Below are 23,177 nucleotides of genomic sequence, written 5' to 3'. Positions count from 1 at the left end.
ATATTGAAATACTTCAGTGTGCATCTTATGCAGATATGAGTCTTGACTATACTCCCATCCAGGTCCACTAATAACAGTTCTCAGGTATCACCTATCCTAATATCAATTTCTGTAATTGGTTAAAATATATATTTTATGTATTGTCATTTTTAAGTCAGTTTTTCAAGGCTATGCAGTGTACTCGGTGTTTGTACAGGCATTTGAAGTCCAGGACAGACCCTGTTACCCTTCTGGTAAGATTAAGTCACGTTTCTTATTTTGCCATGATCCCATTCAAACGCTTTCTGAATCCTCTAGTTTGAGTTGAATTTACAGTTGCAGAGGTCTATGCAGAACTCTTCACAAGTGGGTTAGTGTGCACACACCGCCTCATGATCTCTATCAGGTTACAATGACCCACAACGGACGATGCTGTTTCTAGAATGATCCCCTAGGGATGATGTTGGTTTCAAGAGTTCTTTAACTTAAGGCATCCTTAACTTATATTTTGGGAAGTAGAGGCTGTTTTGCACATAATTAAGATGATCTGCAGGGCAGCAGGTAGTCATAGGCATCAGTTGGCAGGGATAATCTAAACTGATGATTTATTAGCCATTACTCTGCTGTTGAGAGGAGACACACAACTAGATATCAGGTCGACATAAGCGCTAGCTAAGGCTGGACTACCAGTCACCAGGAGGATGGGAAGATTCTGACCTGCCCAGAGCCTGGCTGTGTATATTTGCAGACATGGGTTTTGAGCCTGGCTGACAACGTGCAAGACGACTTAGGACAGTATAAGTGCCCACTACATCTCCCCCAGACTGTCGGGAAAGCCCTAGCCTATCGTGGAAATAGTTAAATAGCAATATGTGAGGTTTCCAGCCCTATTGCCCATACCGCTATTATTTCAACTGCGACAGCTATCCATTTATCTATTTGATTTAAAAAAAAAAAATTGGTCCTTGCTTTAAAAAGCCTTTGGGCACAAGAACAGTAAAATCGTTCAACGAAATACTCAAATCAATTGACACTAGCATGTTTAAAAACCGTGTGTCACGGAGTGTCAAAAAACAAATGTCATGCCTGGTATGAGATTTCCTTTAGCTATGTTAGGTTTTACAGGCGTGTTTTCAGACGGCGTTTTACACGCCTGCCGATCTGGGTCTGGTGAGGTAGGGAAAGCACAAGATGTGAGCAGCAAAGGAGACCCTGCTGCTGGTTTCGATAGCTGGGGACTAGCACACTCAGCTGGTCTTTATCTCCTGTTTACCGCTAGGTGAAGAGACCACAGGGTAGGCGGTGCTCAGGGTCCATAAGAGGCCTATGAGGCTCAGGCTATCTCCACTTACCAGGAGCACATGAGTGAGTGAGTGGAACGGAGAGACAAAGTCAACCATCCGGTCTCACACCTGTTAGAGTACTATAAAGCTGGAGGAGAAGGGGGGGGGAGGGGGAGGGAGGAGGAGGGAGGAGGAACCTACCAAGTACTGGACATTTTATCTGGCGGGTCCCCAGAATGCAATCAAAATCCAAATCATGAGGTCCCTTGACTCAGGCTGACCCCATTTCAGGCGACCCTGATGTGGACTGACCCCAGCAGTACAGGTCTTGATCTGTATATAAAGCCTGACAAAGGGCTGCATGTCAACAAGCTATGTAATTGCTTGTGTTGGCTTTGGGGTGGGCAATCTGTGCGGGCTGCTTCACCGACTCCATGGTAATAACAGTTAATGGCCCGTTGGAGGTGTGTTAAAACTGGTCACTGGGTAGACAGTTTATGACAGAGTCCGGGAGGGTGGTTCTGTGGCAATGAATGACAGAAGGAGACCCGAGAAGCAAGGGGTTAACTTGAACAGGATTTTCTGTGGGGACGGTTCCTGCGTGTTGCTTCCTTTCAGGAATATAAACACAGCAAGAAAAAAAAATATCTACTGTAACAAAACACATCTGGGTTTCCAATTTGAGGTGGAAGGGTTTTCCTGAGGTGAGAACGTGGCTTATTTCTAAGGAGTGTGTTCCAGTGACCACTGGAAGCAGGCAGGATCTCTTCTCATTGGCTCATTAGTTGAAAACTTATCATAGACGTACAGAGCATGAGATGGAAAGACACTTGAATTCAATGGGAATTCAATGGGTAAAACAGCACTCCCCTGACGTTTGGGCCTTCACAGTGTCCTCATTGCTTTCGTGTATTATATCACCTTCTCCCCTCCTCTGGGGATTCTCCACCTTCAGGAGTTTCTCATACTTTCTCAGCCCTTATACAGATGTGCAGTGGTTCATGGTCAACCTGCTTCAGGCCTGCAGACTGGCTTCTATAGCCACTCCAAAATGCCACCCAAGGTTTATAATGGCCTCTCATAACATAAGGGCCTTAGGTAATGTGACACTATTTCTCCAAGTTCACCATCTCCCCAGATAGACTGCGAGGCCTTTATCGTTCCATCCATAGATAGGACATGACATTACCTGTTCTCTAGATAGGGGTAGCTGGGCAGAGCTGAAGGGTCTTCAGCTGCAAGAAGGATATGACCATTAGGCTTCTGAATTTCTCTGTGGATCAAATCAGTCTGAATGCTCTGGCCACTATATTAGTCCTGTCTGCCCTGTCATTTAAGGAGTGAAACTTAGGACCTGCTCTGTGTGCTGTAAGCTGATGTGTGCTGCACTATTAAGGGAGAGGGTAGTCGGATATGCTCACAGTTCTGAAAAGTTCTGAGAGCACAGTGGGTCAGCACACCCAGCCACAAAGTTTTATTTATGCATTTATGTATTATTCATTTATTGCTTTTGCCCTAAATGGTTGATTTATTTCCCCAAATGGGAGGGCTTTGAAAAAAAGAAGAAAGAAAAGAAAAAGAAAAATGCTACAGTCTGCTATGAAGGGGCACGTCACTGAGAATTTTGGGGTCCCTGAAGAAAATTGAGGTTTTCCAGGGGCCTTGCTCTCTTCTCCCCTAACTTTCATACCATCAAAAGAGAGTACCAGACTGAGTACCCGATCCTTCTTTCTTTGGGAGGCCTGGGTTGTAGACAGGCAATTCACCAGGCCATAGGTAGTTCAAAAGTTTGTTCTTTTGAACCAGGAGCACAGAAATCCCCAGTACTATGCAAAACTCCCTTTAGCCCCAGCCTGACTCCCAGAACAGAAGCTCATTTCTATCCAATAGGCTGCCCCAGGACAGCTGCTGTCCACTGAGGCAGCTGACTACTAAGCCCTCTTTTAATATCACTAATTGGTTTGCGTGGGCTCTTGGTCTGGCTTTCTCTGTCTTCATAGAAATGAGGGAGGGAAAGGAAACGGTCGATGCTGATGCAGCTGGGCATGCTGGAGACTCAAAGCAGAGTTGGTGAACAGTTACGTTTGATCAACAAGAGTCACACCTTGTCCTGCCTGTCTCCGCAGCCTGGCCCCACCCCACCGGCAGTGCCTCTGCACAATTCCCCAGTCTGACAGCTTGCTACCTGCCTGGCTCTGGCGGCTCAGCTCCCAGCGGCTCCCTTGGGCCTCTGTCTGGCTTGTCAGTGGGCTGCGTCAGCATCACGCCACACTATCTCCCGTTGGCCCAGCGCTCAACGCCTGACGGGCCAGCCCTCTCTCCCTTCTCTGCTGAGGCCAATGGGAGTCCAGGGAAGGTTTTGGTTACAAAGGAAAATAAAATAAATAAGTCATACTCCTGCACTCAGGAGCCAGGGCGAAGCATCTTCACGGCCTCGTAAATCTTTCCTTTTAAATGTGTCCTTCTCTTTCTGTGTGCCCCTCCCAGCTCCTCACTCCCTGGGGCTGGTTGCTGCTCACAGTGCAAGGAATACAAAATGAGCTGCTGGGAACTGGCACCTCCCTTTGGGAATGCGCGTGTAGCCAGCAGGATAGTACGCACGGCAGTGCCAGCCTGCTGCTGGCCCCCTACCCTGATCTCTGAACTTACACCACAGTCAGCCAGCTTACCTTATAAGCCTGCCACTCCCATTCTGAGCTAATGACCCCAACTCTGCTTCTTTATTTCTGCCCACTCAGTGGAGGTGGTGGGGATTAGTGTCACATCTTATTTAAAGAGCCTAGACATTTTTTTTTTTTTTGTTAAACTTTAGTCTATAAGACATTTTGTTTAAACCTTAAGGTTTTGTGCAAGGTTTTGTTCTGTTTAAGAACACATACCTTAAGGCAAGGGACCTTATTATCTCTTGCCCTGAATGTGGATAAAAGTGTCTGAAAGTTGGAACCCTGGGGGTCTAGGGAGACCCAGACCTGAAGAAACTGAAGAGAACAGGGTGTGCACTGAGGGATACACTCTGAACAAAAAGTCCCGGCCTCCTCTGCAGTGTCTCTGGGAGCTGTTATCTGGATTCACCTGGCGTATGACCAAGGTCCTGACCTTACAGGTAGAGGCCATCGGAGGGTAGCAGGTTCAGAGAATCAAAGGGCTGGCTGGGAGACGGGTACTGGAGAAGTCAATTCTCTGGGTACCTGAGTCCCACGGATTTTTTTTTCTTTTTTTTTTAATTTCTGTTTTTCTTAAGCGAGGCTCTTTGATGGGTGGATGCTGCTTCCCTTCTCTTCCCTCCCACACTTGACACAGGAAGAGAAAAACAGTGGCTAAGAAATTTGAAGGAAAGTGGGGAGGGGTATGTGGGAGGGGTTCAGAGAGAGGACAGGGAAGGGAGAAATGGTGTGATTAAATTACTTACAATCTTAAAAACAAACAAACAAACAAGCAACAAACACTGGCTAAAGCTAGAAAGTTCTAAAACATTGCATTTTGATTTTGGTAGACCAAATGTTCAAGTTGTTCTTAAAGTTTTGGCATTTTCAAAAATTAAAAGGAATTTGTTAAAAGGAAAAAAGAAAGAAAGGGAGGGAGGGAAGGAGGGACGGGGAGATGGACAGATAGATGGATGGGTGCACAAGGTACACATGGTGACATGCCAGTCCCCTGGGAGATACCAGGGTCAGCCACTGATGGTCCAGAACAGACAGGCGTTTGCAAACACTTTATTATTTTCCAGAAAGGCACCACTGTAGTCAGAACCAGCCACGCATGTTTCCATAACTTTCAGCTTTTTCAAGGGCTTTTTCTGTTTTTCATGCTGGTATAGCGATGGGATTTTTATGAAATACTCTTTTGGTGAATAGGGTAACCACCACATTCCTTTAAGGTCCAGGGTTAAAGGGTTTCTACTGAAGAGTCTCTGAGTGCCACAAAAAGATGGATTTACTGCGAAGTCAATGAATTGTAACCTTAAGGTTCTTCATTTACAAGGATCTGAGGTTGACCAAAGAATACTCAAACTAAGCAGAGGGTTTGCCTGTGGGAGTAAGAGATCGAGGTAGACTCTGTTTGAACAAAATTATCCATCATCTATCTATCTATCTATCTATCTATCTATCTATCTATCTATCTATCTATCCATCCACCCACCCACCTATCCATCTACCCACCCATCCATCCATCCATCCATCCATCCATCCATCCATCCATCCATCCATCCATCCATCCATCCATCCATCCATCCATCCATCTATCTAATCTATCTATCTATCTATCTATCTATCTATCTATCTATCTATCTATCTATCTATCTATCTATCTATCTATCTATCTATCTATCTGCTGTCTATTATCTATCTATCATCTATCTATTTATCCATCCATCTATCATCTATCTGTCTATATGTCTATCTATCTGTCTGTCTATCCATCCACCCATCCATCCATCTATCTACTTTGTTTGTTTGTTTGTTTGTTTGAGACAGGGTTTCTCTATGTAGCCCTGGCTACCTGAAACTTTCTCTGTATACCAGGATAGCTTCCAACAGGAATCCAAGTCTCTGCCTTCCAAGTGCTGAGACTAAAGGTGTCTGCCACTAAACTCAGATGTACAAAATATTTTTATCAGAGAGTATGTCCCTGAGAATTCAGGTTGCCTCTTGCTTGGGTTTGGAGGTAAAGAAATTTTCTTATAGGTTATCAATAAGCTGCCTGAAGATGTAGAACTTTGTAAACAGGGAGAAAGCAGATTTTTAAATATGCACAGCCAGAAGCTATTCTATAGAAAATACTTTCAAATCCCATGCTTCATATATGTGAGCAAAAGCTTGGTCCAGGTCTTCTTTATTTGATAGTCATCTTAGAGGCTTCTAAGGCAATGCCTCTAATGGGTTATGAGATTGAAGGAAGCCCTTTTTGAACCATAGATAATGAAAGGAAACATTTGAACAACGATGAAAGAGCAAAGGCAAATTATCATTCTATTTCCCCTTCATAAAACTATTACATAACCATTCTTACATGAACAAGTGATGAGACCATCCAGCCCACAGTTTAAAGGGACAGTAATTGTAGAGGTGTGTCAGACATTGACTCATACATGATTACATCACTGTTCTGGATTTATAATATATCCAATATTTGCTCACTACAAATGCACCTGGTTTTGCTTTCTTATTCTAAATGTGTGTTCTTTCTTATATACCTGGTTTCATGTTTATCTTTTAGTTTGATTTTCCTGGAAGACACTTCCGAGTTCTGTGACCTTTCAGTATCACAAGGCCCATATTTGCCCCAATACATCCAGGTGATGGCTAGGTGACAGTAATCAATGTGGACAAGAGGAAATATGGAACCAATGTCATGTCCCAAGTGGACTGGACCCTGCTCTGGTTTGTAGCCTGAGCCCACATTTGGAAATGTTTATGGACATAGAAATGTTCTTCAAAGTTGTAAAGCTCTGTGGTCTTGACTAAGTTACAGCCTTTTGAATTTTTGAATTCTTCAAAGCAAAGTAGAATCTGACTAAATGAGATATTTCTTTCCTTTTTAAAAAAGAATTACTTATTTTATGTTTATGAGTACACTGTAGCTGTTTTCAGACACACCAGACGAGGGCATCAGATGGTTGTGAGCCACCATGTGGTTGCTGGGAATTGAACTCAGGACCTCTGGAAGAGCAGTTAGTGCTCTCAGCTACTGAGCCATCTCTCCAGCCTGAGATATTTCTTTCCAATACCAATGTTCCATGCTTTTCCTCTGAAACAGAACACAGCATTGATAGTTGGGGCGAAAGAACTTTCAGGAATAGCTGAGAGCTGTCAGGATTGTCATCTATGGTGACCCCCGTATCCTGGTGATACCTTCCCTGTAGCACCAAGTCTTGCCTGCTGGGCCATTTCAGCGTGGGCACAGCTCATTATTTGTGAATATGCACGTCTCAGCTACATTTTTTTTTTTTTGGTTCACAGTCATAATGGATGCATACTCAAGATTCATTAAAGAAAGAAAATCTATCATGAAGTTCTTATGGAAAAATGTAAGAAAGTGAGTTTATAAAAAAGAATCTTCAAGTGGATTCTATCTATATAAGGATATTCACACTCCATATATAATTTCTTAAAATTCATATATTCAGATTTAATGAATATGAAGTCATATCAACAACAGGCAAGTGTAACAAATAAGAGAGCCAACTTTTATCTCCGAATGGAGAGATGAAATAAAACAGATTTCTGAGGTCTAGAAGTTGAGTACATGGGTTGAAAGAGGCTCTATTGTCCCAAATGTCTCAAGGGCACCAGATGGAAGGAACACTCTTGGAATGTGGCTTAAGCGACACATGTTCTCCTGCTTTGGCTAAAATACCTTTTGGAATCAGAAATATGGCCAAGTTGTCTCCACACGTTGGTATAAATGGGCCTGCACCTACACAGTATGTTCAGAATCATTCATGCCCCTTACAGGAAGACTGTGTCGAGATACAGCTACAAGGCTTCCCTTAACGGAGCTGAGACCTCCTAGTTCAGCAAATAAACTGCCCTGACTCTTGGCGGTGTTTAGACATCAATTCCCCTGTCTTCCTCATTGACTCTATGCACCACACCTACTTGTATTAAAGCGTGCATTAGATGGGCGCAAATGCTATTCTAAAGCAATGATGGCTTATAGCACATACTTATTTATTCATTCATTCTGCTGTGTCACTGTCACTCTGGATCAAGTCTTGGCATGGGGAAGGCTAACGGAGAATGTCCCTTCCCTGTACTTAGAACAGCAGGAGCTCCACTGAGCTGCCAAACCTGCGGTCACCATCTCTTTCTTTCTGTTTCCATTCATGTCCTTCCCCTGGCCGAAACTGACCTTGCTTGTGATAAGGATACAGGGCTTAGCTTGTTTCTGTTTTTGTTTATCTCACCCCAGTGTAACTTCATTTTAAAGTGGGGACATATATCTGTGTATCTGAGCTCTCATCCTTTTACCCAAGCACAGCTTTGTAAGGTTTAAGTCCTTGGATCTGGAGAATGTATTCTTGGGTGCCAGCATTTCTTCTCCGTGTTCTTGGAAAAGTCATCTTGACTCCTCTAAACCGTCACTGAACAGTCTGGGAAGTGGGGGTTGAAAGTCCATCTCCCTGTGCAGTGATGTGATGGGATGACATAGCACAGACGAGTTCTAAACGTGGCTCGGGCTAGCGTACAGCAGTGCTCATTGGTCAGTCACCCTCCCCCTCCCCACTCCTCAGCACCTACTTTGGTGGCTTCTCATCCCAGCTTTCACAGGAGGGGAGGACACAGGGCTCTGCTGTTGGTCCTGTGGCCTTGCTATTGTTATAGCTTCAGTTTTCAACCTAAGTCCTCTCTCCCCCACCATTGCCCCTCTCACATCCAGACAGACGCACCTTGATTATTGTCAGTTTCTCCTGGGGCAGACAGCACATTTATCTCTTATCCCCAGCTTCGGACTTAGGACATGATTTGTAGTAAATGCCCAATAAGTGTCTGCTAAGCGATTTCCTCTCTATATTCTGATCAGATGCTCGTCTTGCTATTTTTATGAGTCCTACATCCTGAACATTTGCTTGTTTTGGCAACGCAGTCTGTGTTTATAAGCGATTCCTGTAAGACTGTGTCCTAAAGCAACACTGCACACGTCCTGTATGCCCTGCAGGACACCAGTCCCTGGAGGAGGAGGGATGGAGTCCACAGTCACCTGCATCTTCTCTGTTGCTCTGGAAGGGGGATAGTGACTTAGAATTGTCTGTAGAGAAAGAAGTGTCAATCTTCCGTTGAGGGCTCCTGCACTTTCTTTGTTCCTCAAGTATTTCCTACTCCACACCCAGCATCAGTACCATCTGCCAGCCAGGCCCCTCCCTCCTTTCTAGTTGCTTCTTTGTAACTTCCCCAGTGTTAGCTGCCAAGGCTCAACCTTTCTTGTTTCTCCTCTTCCTGTCTTATTTATCAGCATCCATCCCCAATCACTTTTCATCAAACTGAGAGGGCGAATTTAGTAGTCTAAAGCTAACTCCTAAAGAATAATTTAGGGTGGTGATTTCTTAAAAAGAAATTAAATAGGCATTCAAAAATACCATTGGGTTTACAAACAACTTGAAAAGATAATACAGTTTTTGTGTAGCTCTCACATGGTTTCCCTGCTTGACAGCATCTTGGATTACTATGTGTGTTAATAAAGAACTAGCATTGGCATATAATTAATGATTGGCTAAAATCAACAGATTTCATTAGGTTTTCCCCTAAACATCTCTTTCTTGTTGCAAAATCCTCTCCAAGAAACCTCCACAGTTTTGGGGGTACATTCACAAACTGCCCTGAATTGTAAACGTTTCTGACTTCAAAGTTATTTACCCTTATTATTTTTTAATGTCGTGGTTTTGGAGGGTACTGGTCAGATGGTTTGTAGAATGCCACTGAATTTAAAAATACACTTAATGAAGATACAATTTACACCCACCTATAAGCACTTGAGAAGAGACTGCTTTTCTGTGGGGTAGGGTGGAGTGCAAACACCTGGCAGCCTGCTCCGTTGAAGCCTTTACTTTTTGGCTGATCTTCTGCCTAGGTTTTTACCCATTTTGTAAAGTGGTGTGCTTTAGTTCCTGTCTGCTGTTATTAAATCATTACTTTCCCCTTCATTTCTGTCAGTTTAGTCCCATGCAGTTTGGTGCTTTTCTGTTAAGTACACATTTACCCCCAATTGTTAAATATTACTGATAGAAGGATTCTTTTTTTTTTAATTAAAAAGAGAACAATAAGTGTGTGTGTTTGTGCATGTATGCCCACACATGTTTTCCCCTGTGCATATCAATGTAGAGGCCAGAGGGTGATGATCTTGGGTGTCTTTCTCTACCACTTTCATTTCATTTTTTAATTCTCTCTCTCTCTCTCTCTCTCTCTCTCTCTCTCTCTCTCTCTCCTTCCTCCCCCAATCTATCTATCTATCTATCTATCATCTATCTATCTATCTATCTATCTATCTATCTATCTATCTATCTATCTATCTATCTATCTAAGATTTCTCTCTCTGTGTCTACAGTACAGTTTTCTGTTTTGGGCTACACTGGTTTCCCGGTGAGCTCCAGGGATTCCCCCTGTCTCAGCCTCCTCCCCAGTGCTGGGGTTACAGACTTGCTGCCATGCTGGGCTTTTTGTGTGCCCTGGGGGGATCCAAATGGATTCCTTACGTTTGCATAGCAAGCACTTTAGTTCCTGACTGAGCCATTTCCCTGGTCTCTGGATCCTTTTGCCATTACAAGATGTCCTCCTCTGTTTCCAGAAACATTTTTGCTTTAAAACGATTGGTCTTAAACCAATACAGATACTCCAGCTTTCCTGTGGATTTTTTTTTTGCCTTTTGTCTTTCAATATATTTTAACATTTTGATTTACGTTTGTCTTCTATAGAGCATGCAGTAGTATTTTGTACTTTTATTTTAGCCACATGCACATGCCCACATGAGTGCATTGGATGCTCCAGAATTGGTGTAGCATGTAGTTTTCGCTACTCCATTTTAAGTTCCAGGCAGACTAAGCTACCAGCCCCTGCCCAGAGAATATTGGACCCACAGATGAAAAACACAGACACACACATGCTCAATTTCAACCTACCTTCTTGGCGCAATTGCTGGGTGCTTCTAATCTACCACAGCTTGCATGCCCTTCTCAATACTCTTAGCTCAGCACCCTAAATCTACCCTCAACCTTAGTTGCTCAGTTAGATTTAGTTCCGGCTCAACATCCTAACCTCCCACTTAATGAAGTGGCATATGGTTGCTCTGCCTGAGATCTCACATGGCTGGTCACCTTTTCTCCCCCCAAAGCATGCTGAAAACTACTCTCTCTCTCCCTGCATCTTCTCTCCTCCCCCTCCGGGGACTGAAAGGTCCACCACTTTTCTTCCTCCCAGTAATTGGCCCCTGGCATTGTTACGGATAGATCAAGAACCAACTGGGGAACAGGACCTTAGCATCAGACCCACCCTTACAAGTTTGAGTTACAGGTATTTGTGAGCTGCCTGATGTAGGAACCAAATTTGGGTCCTTTACAAATCATTGTGTATTGTTGGGTCATCTCTTCGGCCCTTATTTTCTGTTCTCTGTGCTGTCCTTTTCTTTTCTTTCTTCTTTTTTCCTTACTATCTCTCTCCTTCCCTCCCTCCTTCCCTCCTTCCCTCCTTCCCTCCCTCCCTTTCTTCTTTCTTTCATTTTAAAACATTAAGTAAGCATTTCCTAATGTCTTTTTTCAGTTTCTTTGGTGATATTAATAAATCACTAGTTAAGGACTTTAAGTTCTTTTATTCTCATTAACTATTTTTTAAGATAAGTTTTAGTTTTGTGGAAATGTTATTCAAAAGTCCAAAGATGAACTCTCTACAGTCTATCTCTCCATATTTTCCATTAATAGTTTGCTTTACTGGGGGGATGTGGGTTATAGTTCATGATTCACTATTGATCATTAACTAAAGTCTATAGTTTGGATCAGCAATCCCTGTGCTGTACAATCCCACTAACTTTGATGAGTGTATAATATCTTCAGCTTCCTTGGTTAATCCCCCTTTAATAGTTATTTTCTTAGGAGATTCTCTTGGGATCATCTACATCTTAACTCAGCAGGGACGACTTCAGATTCATATTGAGTAAATTCCAGTGGAATATAGGAACATTCCTATATGACCATGTTTCCTTTCCCTGTGTTGAGGAGTGTTATTATTTTGTACATGGTGTCATGAGTATTACAAATAAGCCTAGTAATATTCTGTTGATGCTATTATTTCATGTAATCTTATGTCTTCTTAATAAGCTATGGAATAAGGGGACAAACAGAAGGTGATATTCACCTTCTCCTTTGTCATTTTTGCTTCTCTTTACTTCTTTCCCTTACCTTCTGGAGTTATTTTCTTGGCCCAGTAAGCTTGTATTTTCTCTACCCATCTCCCTTGTGTTACTATTGACAAATATATCACTTTTTCTCTATGTTATAGGTTCTATAATATATTATCTACATAGTGTCCTACACAAGTGTGCTTTAAATCAATTAAGAGAAGAGAGGGATGCATTTATAATGGTTTTATAATTGTATAACTACTTTCAGCACTGTTATCTCCTAGTATGGATCTGTCTTGCTCTTAGCCCAAAATGCTTCCTTCAGTGTTACAAGTAATACTTTAAAGAAAGACATCTCGAAACAAATTCTCTCAACAAATATTTATTTTACCTTCAATTTTGAAAGCCAGCTCTCAGTGTAATAGTATTATGTTCTTTGTTTCTCTGAGACTCTATCTCTTTAGATTGTATAAACTCTATCAATCACATAGGTTTGATATTCCTTTTTTTCTGTCAGTTCAAGTCTTCCATTGATCCTCCATTAATTTTTACTACAGTAAGAACTTCCATTTGGTTTAAAAACATACACATATGCAAAGGAGGGTTCTCTGTTGGATGCGGCATTGTCATCCCACGCACTGTGGTTATTTTAGCCACAGTTTCATTTGGTATTTCCAGCACATTGATAATTGCTACTAGAAAAATCTGTGTCCACTGGGCCTCTCTCATAGTTTTACTGTGTATTTTTCCAGGTCATATTTTTCTGTGACTTTATACACATCTTTTCCTTTCTGTGAGGAACTGTCCATTCTAGATAATATGTTGAAGTATTCTAGACACTCATCTCTTGAGGGACTGCCATTATTGTTAGCTTTTTTTTGCTCCCTTAGTGATTTGCTGGGTCATTTTAGTGAAATCTATTCTCCTGTGTCTCAGCCTTCTCCCTCTGAGCCGTTGCTTTTGTAGCTGCTCAAGGATGCATTGCTTGGTATGCCACTATCACCCTGGGATGACTAGTTTTGACTGGGCCTTTTTGGTTGTTTATCTTTCCTTGACCACAGTCATCTTTTAAACACAATTAATTGCCAGCCAAATGCTCTGGTGCTTTCAGCAATGCCCTGAGCATAAATTGCTTCACAGATGAATACAATAGATTTAGACTTCTTTGAAGGGAAGGTTCTAGAAATCCGGTGTTTGCAATTTGTTTTTACCTCAGGAGGGTAGGAAGAAAGATCCCTTTTCCTCAATTCTTTATAGTAAGGTAGCTGGCTTACAGGTTGGTCTGTAATGATGTATGACTATCATTCTCCTAACTGTTTGTGTGAGCACTTTCAAACTTGACCTCCTTCAAAGCTTATTGTAACTGAAGTAAGTTCCTTTGAGGGAAGGACTTGGAGTTCTATATGGCCTGTTCCTTCCCCTGGTGAGACCTGGCAGTCACAGTTCTGTTGCTTTGGGCAACAAGGGTGCATTTCTCTATGAGTGACAGCCTCACCTTAAGAGACCAAGTGCTCAGTGGATTGGAAGCCTGGCAGCCTCATTTCCCCTCAGTTTGACTCTGTTGATATGACCCCAGGCTTTGTAAGTTAAAATATGTGTAGTGGGGTCTCATTATTCTCAGCAGCACCATCTTTTGGGCATACTAATGTTTACTGGACAGAAGACAAGAACCCCCACACCCCACCTCTTGATTGTACTTACCAGAGCCAAGATGCTGGGGAAATGGTTGTAGATTCTGATGTCCATTCCCTCCTTGGGGAGTGGTACTCTCACCAGTAGTTGAACTGCTGGTTCATGCAGAAGCATGACATCTCCTGTGGGAATAATGGAATGAAAAGAAGAAAAGAAGATAAAATATGGTCAGGGATCAACCTCTGATGCTGAGAAATGGATCTGCTCTCTACCGTGTATTTAAATGTCCACCGATCTTCAGGATAGGAACTAAATATTTATAATTCATTTAAGGTCAGGCAGGGAAGTGACGATCACCATTTCTGTAGTCAGATTACTTGAATTTGCTTCTTGCCTTTACTTTCTGGTTAGTTTTTGTCAACTTGACACAAACCTAGACATATCCCTCTAAAAGGCAATTTCATTTGAGAAATTATCTCCATCAGGTTGGCTCTGGGCATATTTTATGGCATTATTGATTGTTGATTGATGTGGGAGAGCCCACCTACTGTGGGTGGTGGCACTCCTGGGTGGGTAGTCCTAGGTTGTATGAGAAAGCAGGCTGAACAAGTCATGGCACTTCCTGAGGGCTTAGATTAGAGGAGCCGGAAGGTCTCTTCAGGTTAGGCAGCACCCCCAACCCGCAAAGTTCCTGCCTCTGTTTTTCCCAGTTTCTGCTTTGACTTCCCTGAAAAATGATCTGTTCCGGACATTTATAGCAAATAAATCTTTTTATCCCCAACTTACTTTTGGTCATATTGTTTATCTAAGCAATACAAAGCAAACTAGAACATTTCTCATTAGCTATTTGATTGTTAGGTAAGTTGCCTTGACTTCCTATATCTCTGTAGAATAGTTTAATAGTTTTCTCCTTGATAAATGTCAGCCGCTAAGTTGTGCATACTCGATGCTTTTGAGTTTCGTTGACTGCCTAATGATAAACATGGGCTATCAGGTTTCAAAGAAAGAATTAATAATGTATTCAATTATGATCAGTGTAGTCAAGTGTTTTTAGGGTGATTCAGAAAGCACTTAAGCACATTTTACAGGAACCAAGCATTATGTCCCTGAGAGGAAGAGGCAAGGGAGCTGGACAGAGTCCAATCTGGCCCAATGACATCCCCCGGAACTTAATTTTGTAACGAACCTTTAAAATTTATTTAGCTTGCTTACCTATTTTCTCTTCTTAAAAATAAGAGTGCCACTCGTGGGAAGGAGGGGGACCCGCCTCCATTGTTTATATTGTTTAGATGCGTTGCATAAGGACATTTATTGTGCTGCAAATGCAACAGGTGTCATGGCACTTCCTGAGGGCTTGGATTAGAGGAGCCGGAAGGTCTCTTCAGGTCTTTAGAGTGTGTGATGCTTTCCATCAGCGATAGTGTTTTCTCCAAAGTCCCACTGCTGTGCTGCCAAGAAGCAGCCCCACTGAGCCTCTTTAGTGAGGTAAAGGCTGCTCTTCCCACATATAATGTGGTCATTATAAATTCATCATTTCCAGATGCTCTGAACACACTTCCACCTTTTTGCTTTGTGCTTTGAAAACTGTGTAGCCTGGGGCTTAGACGAAGGTATCTCAAGTCGGAAATCTATTGCCAAAATCAAAAATTAAAAAAAAAAAAAAAAAATGGAAGAACCACTTTTCTTTGTTTCAAACCTGCCATCCCAAAGGATTTCTTTTATTATTTTTCCCCCCTGTTAAATTACATCTCCTAATTAGGTCATGCCACTGGAGGTGACCTACATTTCAGAAGCCAACAACACCAGAGAGGCAGGGAAGGGGGTGGGGTGGGGAGAAGGAAGGCTTCAAAATAGCTTCAGATTCAGCCTTCTGAGGGCATTTCGCTGTGAGAGAAGAGTTCATGAATGATCCTTAAATAAGAGGTGTGCTTGTTAGTTCTCCACAGTATTCTACAGCTTTACTGTCCATACCTGTTCATTCACATGTATTCAGAAGGCATGGTGCGTAAGAATGTGGATACAAATGATCTTCAACTTTAACTTAAAATGATACAGTTTGCAATCTAGTTGAGTAGTCAAGAACTTACAAAGAAAAGATAAGATGACTTGATAGGAGTTCTACCCTTTATATACTGCTGTAAAACAAAACAAAACAAAGCACCCATAATGTAGTATTTCAGAACAGATTTTTATAATCTCTCATAATGTTTGTTCACTGGAGTCCGAGACTAGTTTAAAACCTTACAGGCTGAAGTAGCAAGACCGTAGCCAGGATTGCAGTTGTCAACAGCTTTGGCTGGGATGAATCAAGCCCATTTACAAAAATGGTGAGTTGGATTTATATTAATTAATAGTTAATTTTTTTCAAGACGGGGCCTCAGTCCGTAGCCTAGGTTGGCTTTGAACTTATGATCTCCTGTGGGACCATGAAAGGTAGCCTGGTTGCTGGTTGAGCTAAGGCTTGAAACCATGGAGACCCTGATAGGCGCTTCTCCTGTTCTTGGGTACCAGGCCCCTGTTACTAGCCACAGTCCCCCATAGATTTATGGCGGTCAGTCACTAAAGGCAACACCCCAATCCCCTCCACATGTAGAGCACATGACCTGTGGTCACATAGGTCCAAGACAGATCTCCTTTTTAATGAGGTACCTAAAGGCCTGGAGGGCTTAGCCAATAAGCTTTCCTTCCCAGACACTCCTCCCTGCAAAAGGTATTTAATCTCAGGCCCACCCTGAGACGTGGGGTATGGTTTTACACATCCATTTTCTTCCATGACAATAAATGCCTCAAAAACATGGACTGCCTCTTTTCATGGTGATCTGCCATGCAGAGCCACAGAGAAGGCCTTCACCTATAGAGCCACCACTTAATCTCCCATAGAAGGCCTCTCTGTGCTCCCAGCCATGACCAAGTCAAGTTCAAGTCCACTGTCACCATCAAGCCAAGGATTCTCTCCACGAGACCAGCTGGAGCCCCCCTCCCTCCCCAACCCCTTTCCCCCTTGGCCCTGAGCCTGAGGATCCCCATTCTGTTCTCAGCTTTTCCATGGCATCCAGCGGTACCTGAATATCCAAGAGCCTGAAAACCAGACGGCCCTGGCCTCATCGCGGGCCGGGGACCCCGAACCAGTTCTGACCGTCCTGTGCCTCAGACTATGCTTCCCCTCCCCAAGTGGTTCCTGGCACTTCCCTACGGACCAACACCTGCCCAGCGACATTCCACCTCCCCAGCAGCCAAGCCCTGTGGAGCATACATGAGCTCCTCCACCCCGCAATCTCCCTATCTCCAGGTTTATATCAATCAAGTGCTGATTACAGGTGTGTGCTCCCATACCTGATAAATGATATGTTTATGATGACTGTTGCTAGATGAACTTCATAGGACCTCTGAGTGTGATAGGGACAGGACATTGATTTCTATGAGGCAGCAAGACAAAATCTTCAATATACCTTAATACCTATGTTTAGAAATAATGCATCATTTCCATAGTATACTACTTGCAATGTAGGCCAGTCCTGCCAATAAGAGAGGGGACTTTACAAAAACATCCTATGTATACGGTCAGGATTTGTGTAGACAATATAAGAGGTCGGCTACCACAAACACCAAGAGCTCTGTTTAGAATACAAGAACTAGAAGACAAGACAAGGAAGTTATAATGGGTAATATTAATATATTATTATTTCCCAGGGCTATTGTAGGAAACTACTGTAAACTAAACAGTTTAGAAAAAAAAAAAAAAGAAAGAAAGAAATGTATACTTTCACAGTTCTAGAGCCTAGCAACGTAAAATGGATGTCTTACCACTTTCACCATATGGCTCTAAGGGGATCTTCGTTTGTCTTTCTCCCCTGACTTCTAGTGGATTGTTTTTTGCTTTGGTGTTCCCTGTCTTGCAGACATTGATCCAATCTCTGTATTCATCTTTACATGAAATTTTTCTGTCCATGTGTTTGTGCAGCATCTTCTTTTAAGACATTTAAGATCAGTCTTTAGCTTAGTGCCTACCCAATATGGATTCAGTAGCACTACAATTAACTAATGACATTTTCAAAGACCTACCAGATGGCATGCCAGGAGTTAAGACTTTAACATCTCTCATCAACTCACAGTGATCAAGAAAAAAAAGATCCCCAGGAACAAGGTTAAACATTCAAGTATGATTAAAGTTTGGATGCAGAGAGAATTAACTTTTAGGTAGCTGAGGTATGACAGTAGAGGAGAAAGAAAATATGAAACTATATATTTTGTTCATTGAAATCACACACAAGTGAGTGGACACACATCTGGTTGGAGAAATGATAGTACTTTCATTTAAAAGATCGGGTGACTGATAGATAGTGGAAGCCTTCAAAGGCATGCCAAGAAGCTAGGACCCATAAGATATGATGCTGTGAATTTCTCTTCCTCCCTTCTTCCTTCTCCCCCTTCTCAGGTCCCCCCCCTTTCCTATATAGTATCTCCTTGTGGAAACCCAGATTATAACTTATATATGGTCGTATAGACTGTAAAGTATGCAAACCTTAACATACATTTAAATGTGTCTAGATTAAACTAAAGAACAATTCTACACAGTTATTATTATCTCCTACAAATTACTGTAATTCTCACATCTATCACATTGGAGCCTATTCTTAAATTTCACATAAACAAACCACACAGCATATACTTTCCTGTCTAGTTCTTATCACTCTTCTTTTATCTGCTATCTAGTGGATCTGTATAACTGTAGCTGGTTCTTTTCATTGCCCATTCATTATATAAAGACATCATATTTATTTATCCTTTTTGTACTGATAAACCCAGTTAAGACTTTTTGGTAAGTAGATCAGTGAAAAGAGGGACTGTTTTTGTCATGTGTTGTTGGATAAGTAAATGAATAACCTGAACTAGTGGACTCACCTGGTAGATTTCTGATACTTGGGAGAATACAACCCCCATGCAGGGAAAGAAAGCCTGCCAAAAATTCAGATTCCTGAGTGCCAACCTGATATTCTTGGGCAGTTGTTTAGGTCTTAGAAGATGTTTGTTTTTGAAACAGGTTCCTTTGGTGATTTCTGTGGAGGTGATCAACATTTAGAATGACCTTGAACCGAGAAGATGAGAGTTTGAGTCTTATTAGCTTTTTGTTTTGTTTTTTTTTTACATTGATGTATGTTAATGATGGCGTAGGATTTTCCCCCCTCTGGGAATGGGAGGGAGAACACTGATAAGGAACACTGAATGGCAGGTTGTAGACTGTCGGAAGAGCAGTGGAGGCAGATGAGTTTGAGAGGACTCTGAAGTGTCACTCTTGAGTGACTGTACAAAGGTGATCTCATTTATGGATCAGGAAGGTCACTTATTATATGGAGTGGATGGACTCAAGGCTGACCTGTTCTTTGGGAAGATGATGTAGGCCTATGACAGCATCTAGATGCTCACCAAGGAAGCTGGACTGACTGCTGCTAATTCTCATCACATTGCTGTCATCTTTCTGACTTGAGTCGTTCTCAAGGCCATAAGCTGCACTCCTGAAATCATCCATTGGAGTCCTTCTGAACTGCCAATCAAGCCAACACAGAAAGGAAGGGTACCCAAGTTTCCAAGTTTCCAGACAAACTCAAGACCTTTTTCATACTGGGGATGGTTCTGAGGTTCCTGGGGCTTCAACTCAAAGATTTGAAGATCTTGTTTAAGTACCAATTGTGGTACTTAGTGTTTACTCTGAAGGCAACTGGTGTTTCAACAACCTTGGAGACACATCTCTGGGTATGTATGAGAAAGTGTTTCCAGAGCAGTTTAACTGAGGAAACAAGACTCTTCTGGTCCCAGGTGTGGGTGGGAACATCCCCTGGGCTGGGGTCCAATACGAAAGGAAAAGGAGAAAGGCAGAAGCACTTTGGTACATTCCTTCCCTGCTTCCTGATCTGTTACGGTAAAAAATATAAGAGACATGACTGGTTCCAGTGGGTCACTGGAACTAGCTCTAATTTATTTCAGCAGCTCCACACTGCCCCAAGTACTCTCTGACCTAGGTAGCAATCTCTCTACCCATCTAGTTCCTAGGGCACGTCAGACATACACATCTCAATTCGGTGGCAGGCCCAGTGCATCCTGCCACCATATACTCTCTTGAAGTATTTAAGTCGCCACATGAAAGAACATACCACACAATATCCTCTGATCCAATTGATAAGATATAATTTGCCCCTCTAAAGAGCACAAAATCCTGTACTCACCCATCCTTAAGAGTAGTCATAACAACCTGTAACTATGCATGTAGAGGAATCTTAACATTTGCCGCCTTGTTCTCTCCACTGCTTCTTCTCACTCTAGCTTTCTCTCCCTGTCTCTAAAATTTTCCTCCCACCCATCCTGCCTTCTTGTCCAATGACAGGCCTTGTCCTATCCTGTACCTGCATTCATCTGCATAATGACATCACTGATCCACCTCTCATTGTCACAGTTGTAAGCTATCATATCTGTGCCTTCCTCATGTCCTCATGGGACTGTACCCCAAAACTGTGAACCAAAATAAATTCTCCTACTCTTAAATTGCTTCTGGTCAGATATTTGGTTATAGTTATGCTAACAAACAAACAAGCAAAAAAACATGTAGTCTATTTTTAATGTTCTTTAATGACCTTGCTTTTGCCTGAAGTTGGTTCTCAGGCTCTTGGACGGCCTGCACTCCTTCACTCACAGGGTGGTTGTGAGCCTTCTCTCCTTACCAGTCTTTTCTTCTTGAGGACACGGAAGGCCAGTTCCATTACTCCCTCTCTATAGTTCCAATTTCCCAAAGCTTTAATCAGTTTTTTGAGTGTGTGCCTCTCATCTGGAAATATATGATTACATGCTTGAGTAAAAGGAATTCTCATTTTCTCAACACCGAGTTGGCCTTGCTGGGAGTGCTTGAAGAGCCTGGCCTGGAGACATGGCTCACTGTCACTCCGAATGTGCTCCTGTCATACAATGTGAAGGTAGTTGCCCTTTGGGGTGAAATCAAATTTCACCTTCACCTTGGTTTGGCTTGTTATCTCAGTGATGCTCTCTCTTTATCTGCCATCAGTCCTCTGTGAGCTGTAGCTCCTGGTAGCTTAGATACGTATATAAAGTGTCTTCTCCTAGGTTGTCAGAGGCCCTCCATGCTCTTTCCTCAACCTCCAAACAATAGAAACACAAAAGCAACATTTATCTCTATCATGAAGGAGCATTGATTATATCCTCAAAGTCTGGATTTATCAAGGGAATTCTTAAAGCATATTCTCAAATTGAAGAAAAGAAAAACATCAGAAACCCTGAAGGGAACCTAGGGGGTAGTTAGCAGACACTAATTCAAACTGACAGGCTGCTAAGGGAGCTACCTAACCTTTCCTTGACTCTGGAGATGTATATGCCCACCCCACCACTAGCAGAGGCCATGAGCTGGGAGAGCTTATCCATAGAGATGGGAGAGAAGGCCCCAGAAGACAGGGATGCCCTTCATGTTCAGTTACCTAATCTTCTGACAGCAATACGTGGTCAGTTTTTATTCTGCTCCTCTGAGTTTGAAGAGTGATAAGGAAAATTTCTTCTTCTTCTTCTTCTTCTTCTTCTTCTTCTTCTTCTTCTTCTTCTTCTTCTTCTTGTTCTTGTTCTTGTTCTTGTTCTTGTTCTTCTTCTTCTTCTTCTTCTTCTTCTTCTTCTTCTTCTTCTTCTTGTTCTTCTTCTTCTTCTTCTTCTTCTTCTTCTTCTTCTTCTTCTTCTTCTTCTTCTTCTTCTTCTTCTTCTTCTTCTTCTTCTTCTTCTTCTTCTTCTTCTTCTTCTTCTTCTTCTTCTTCTTTTTGTAGCCCCGGCTCACTGAGGATGACGTGACAAGTAAGAGATAGCTTAGGAGAACTGACAAGGACAGCTCACTATGCTCTTCCTAGACCCAGAGTTATGACTGTAGTGAACAACCATGTTTGATGATGATGATGTATCTCAATGGGACAGTTGCCCAGAGAGGCAAGAGCATCCTGAATTTTCTTCACAACCATCAACTCATCTTATTTTTCTCTTGGGGAAGACACTATGAACCCTTTGATTCAGAGTGTATCTATAAGACATGCTCCTTTTTCCAAGAAGGTAAGATAATTGACATAAGGAACAGGGAGCCAGAGTTGGGGTAATGTTCATGTCTCATCCTGTACCATCCAAGTTCAGCAATGGGCTTGGTTTCCCATAGGTGAGCTTCCCTGTCTTGCTTACCAAGGAGCTTTGGGAGTTCAATGGAGCAATAGCACGGTGACAGTGACAGAGCTTTGTGTACCCCAAGGCCATCACACCAAGCTGTATGGCCTTGGCTGCATTTCTTGAAGAAAATTCAGATCAAATGAAGGTTTCCCTTTCTTAACTCTGTGGAATCACTTTTGCAGTGCCCACTCTCCTCTGAGGATGTTCACAGGCAGATCTCAGGATGCATCTGTTCTTTACCACATTGCACTGTCCAAACCAGAACCATTTTCTTCTAGGCAGTGAGGCAGTTGACAGTTTTTGGCAAGTGGTTCATCTGGCTAGAACCATGGACAGCCCCTCTGGAATCCCAGTCTGCTTGATTGCTTTGGGACAGACCTATAGGAAGGCACCCTAGGGTTCAGAGAGGTTACAAGCTACTCCCTTTTCTTAAAGATCTGTCTGAGACAATGAGGATTCTTCCTAGAAAGGCTCATTAATGCTAGTCTCCAAAGGACACAGAGGCTCCTGCTCCCCTGTAGAGGGTGTGAAAGACACCTTGAACTATGTGTAATACTGAGGATATTTTTATCTATTTTTAACTCGGTTTTAATTGGAGTGTAACTTTTATGCAGAAAGTGCATATAACATTGTGTACAGCTAGAACAACTTTGAGAGAGTGAAGCCAGACAGTAGTCTTATTTTAGCTGTATGAAGAAATGGAAGATATTAGGGTCTCTAGGCTCTCTGGACCCCTTTTATTCACTGCTTCCCTCCTCCACAGGTTGCTACTATTGTAACTTCTGACATCATAGACATAGTTTGTCTTCTTTACAACCACACAGAAGCTTCTTTTGTTCAGTATTGTGTTCATCTGTGCTGCAAGGGTAATAGCAGTTCAGGCTTTGTTGCTGATACTGCACTGTACATAGTTTGATTTTCTGTTAATGGTTAGTTGGCTTTTGCTTGGAGTTTAACCTTCTTTGGATATGTCTCTAACTGGTCTATTCCCCAGTGTCAGATGAATATATATGTGACTTTATTCTTTGCACTGGTCCAGAGACCATAAAACACTTGCCCTGGGGCTCAGGTATGGTTTAAAATATTCTAATTTCTAATATACTTTTTATCTCAATGATGATACTTGAGCCTACCCAACTGATTATGTTTCTCGAAAAACCTTGCTTTGTAAACATTGATATTTTAGTATATTGTAGCTTTCAGGTAGACATTAAATATGGGTCTTTGGGAAGAAATTTAAATCACATAAGAAACCAATTT

This window comes from Rattus rattus, chromosome 4, assembly GCF_011064425.1.
Source record: "Rattus rattus isolate New Zealand chromosome 4, Rrattus_CSIRO_v1, whole genome shotgun sequence".
NCBI classification, from domain to species: domain Eukaryota; kingdom Metazoa; phylum Chordata; class Mammalia; order Rodentia; family Muridae; genus Rattus; species Rattus rattus.
The sequence above is the reverse complement of the archived record's forward strand: the minus strand, read 5'-3'. Positions refer to the sequence as shown.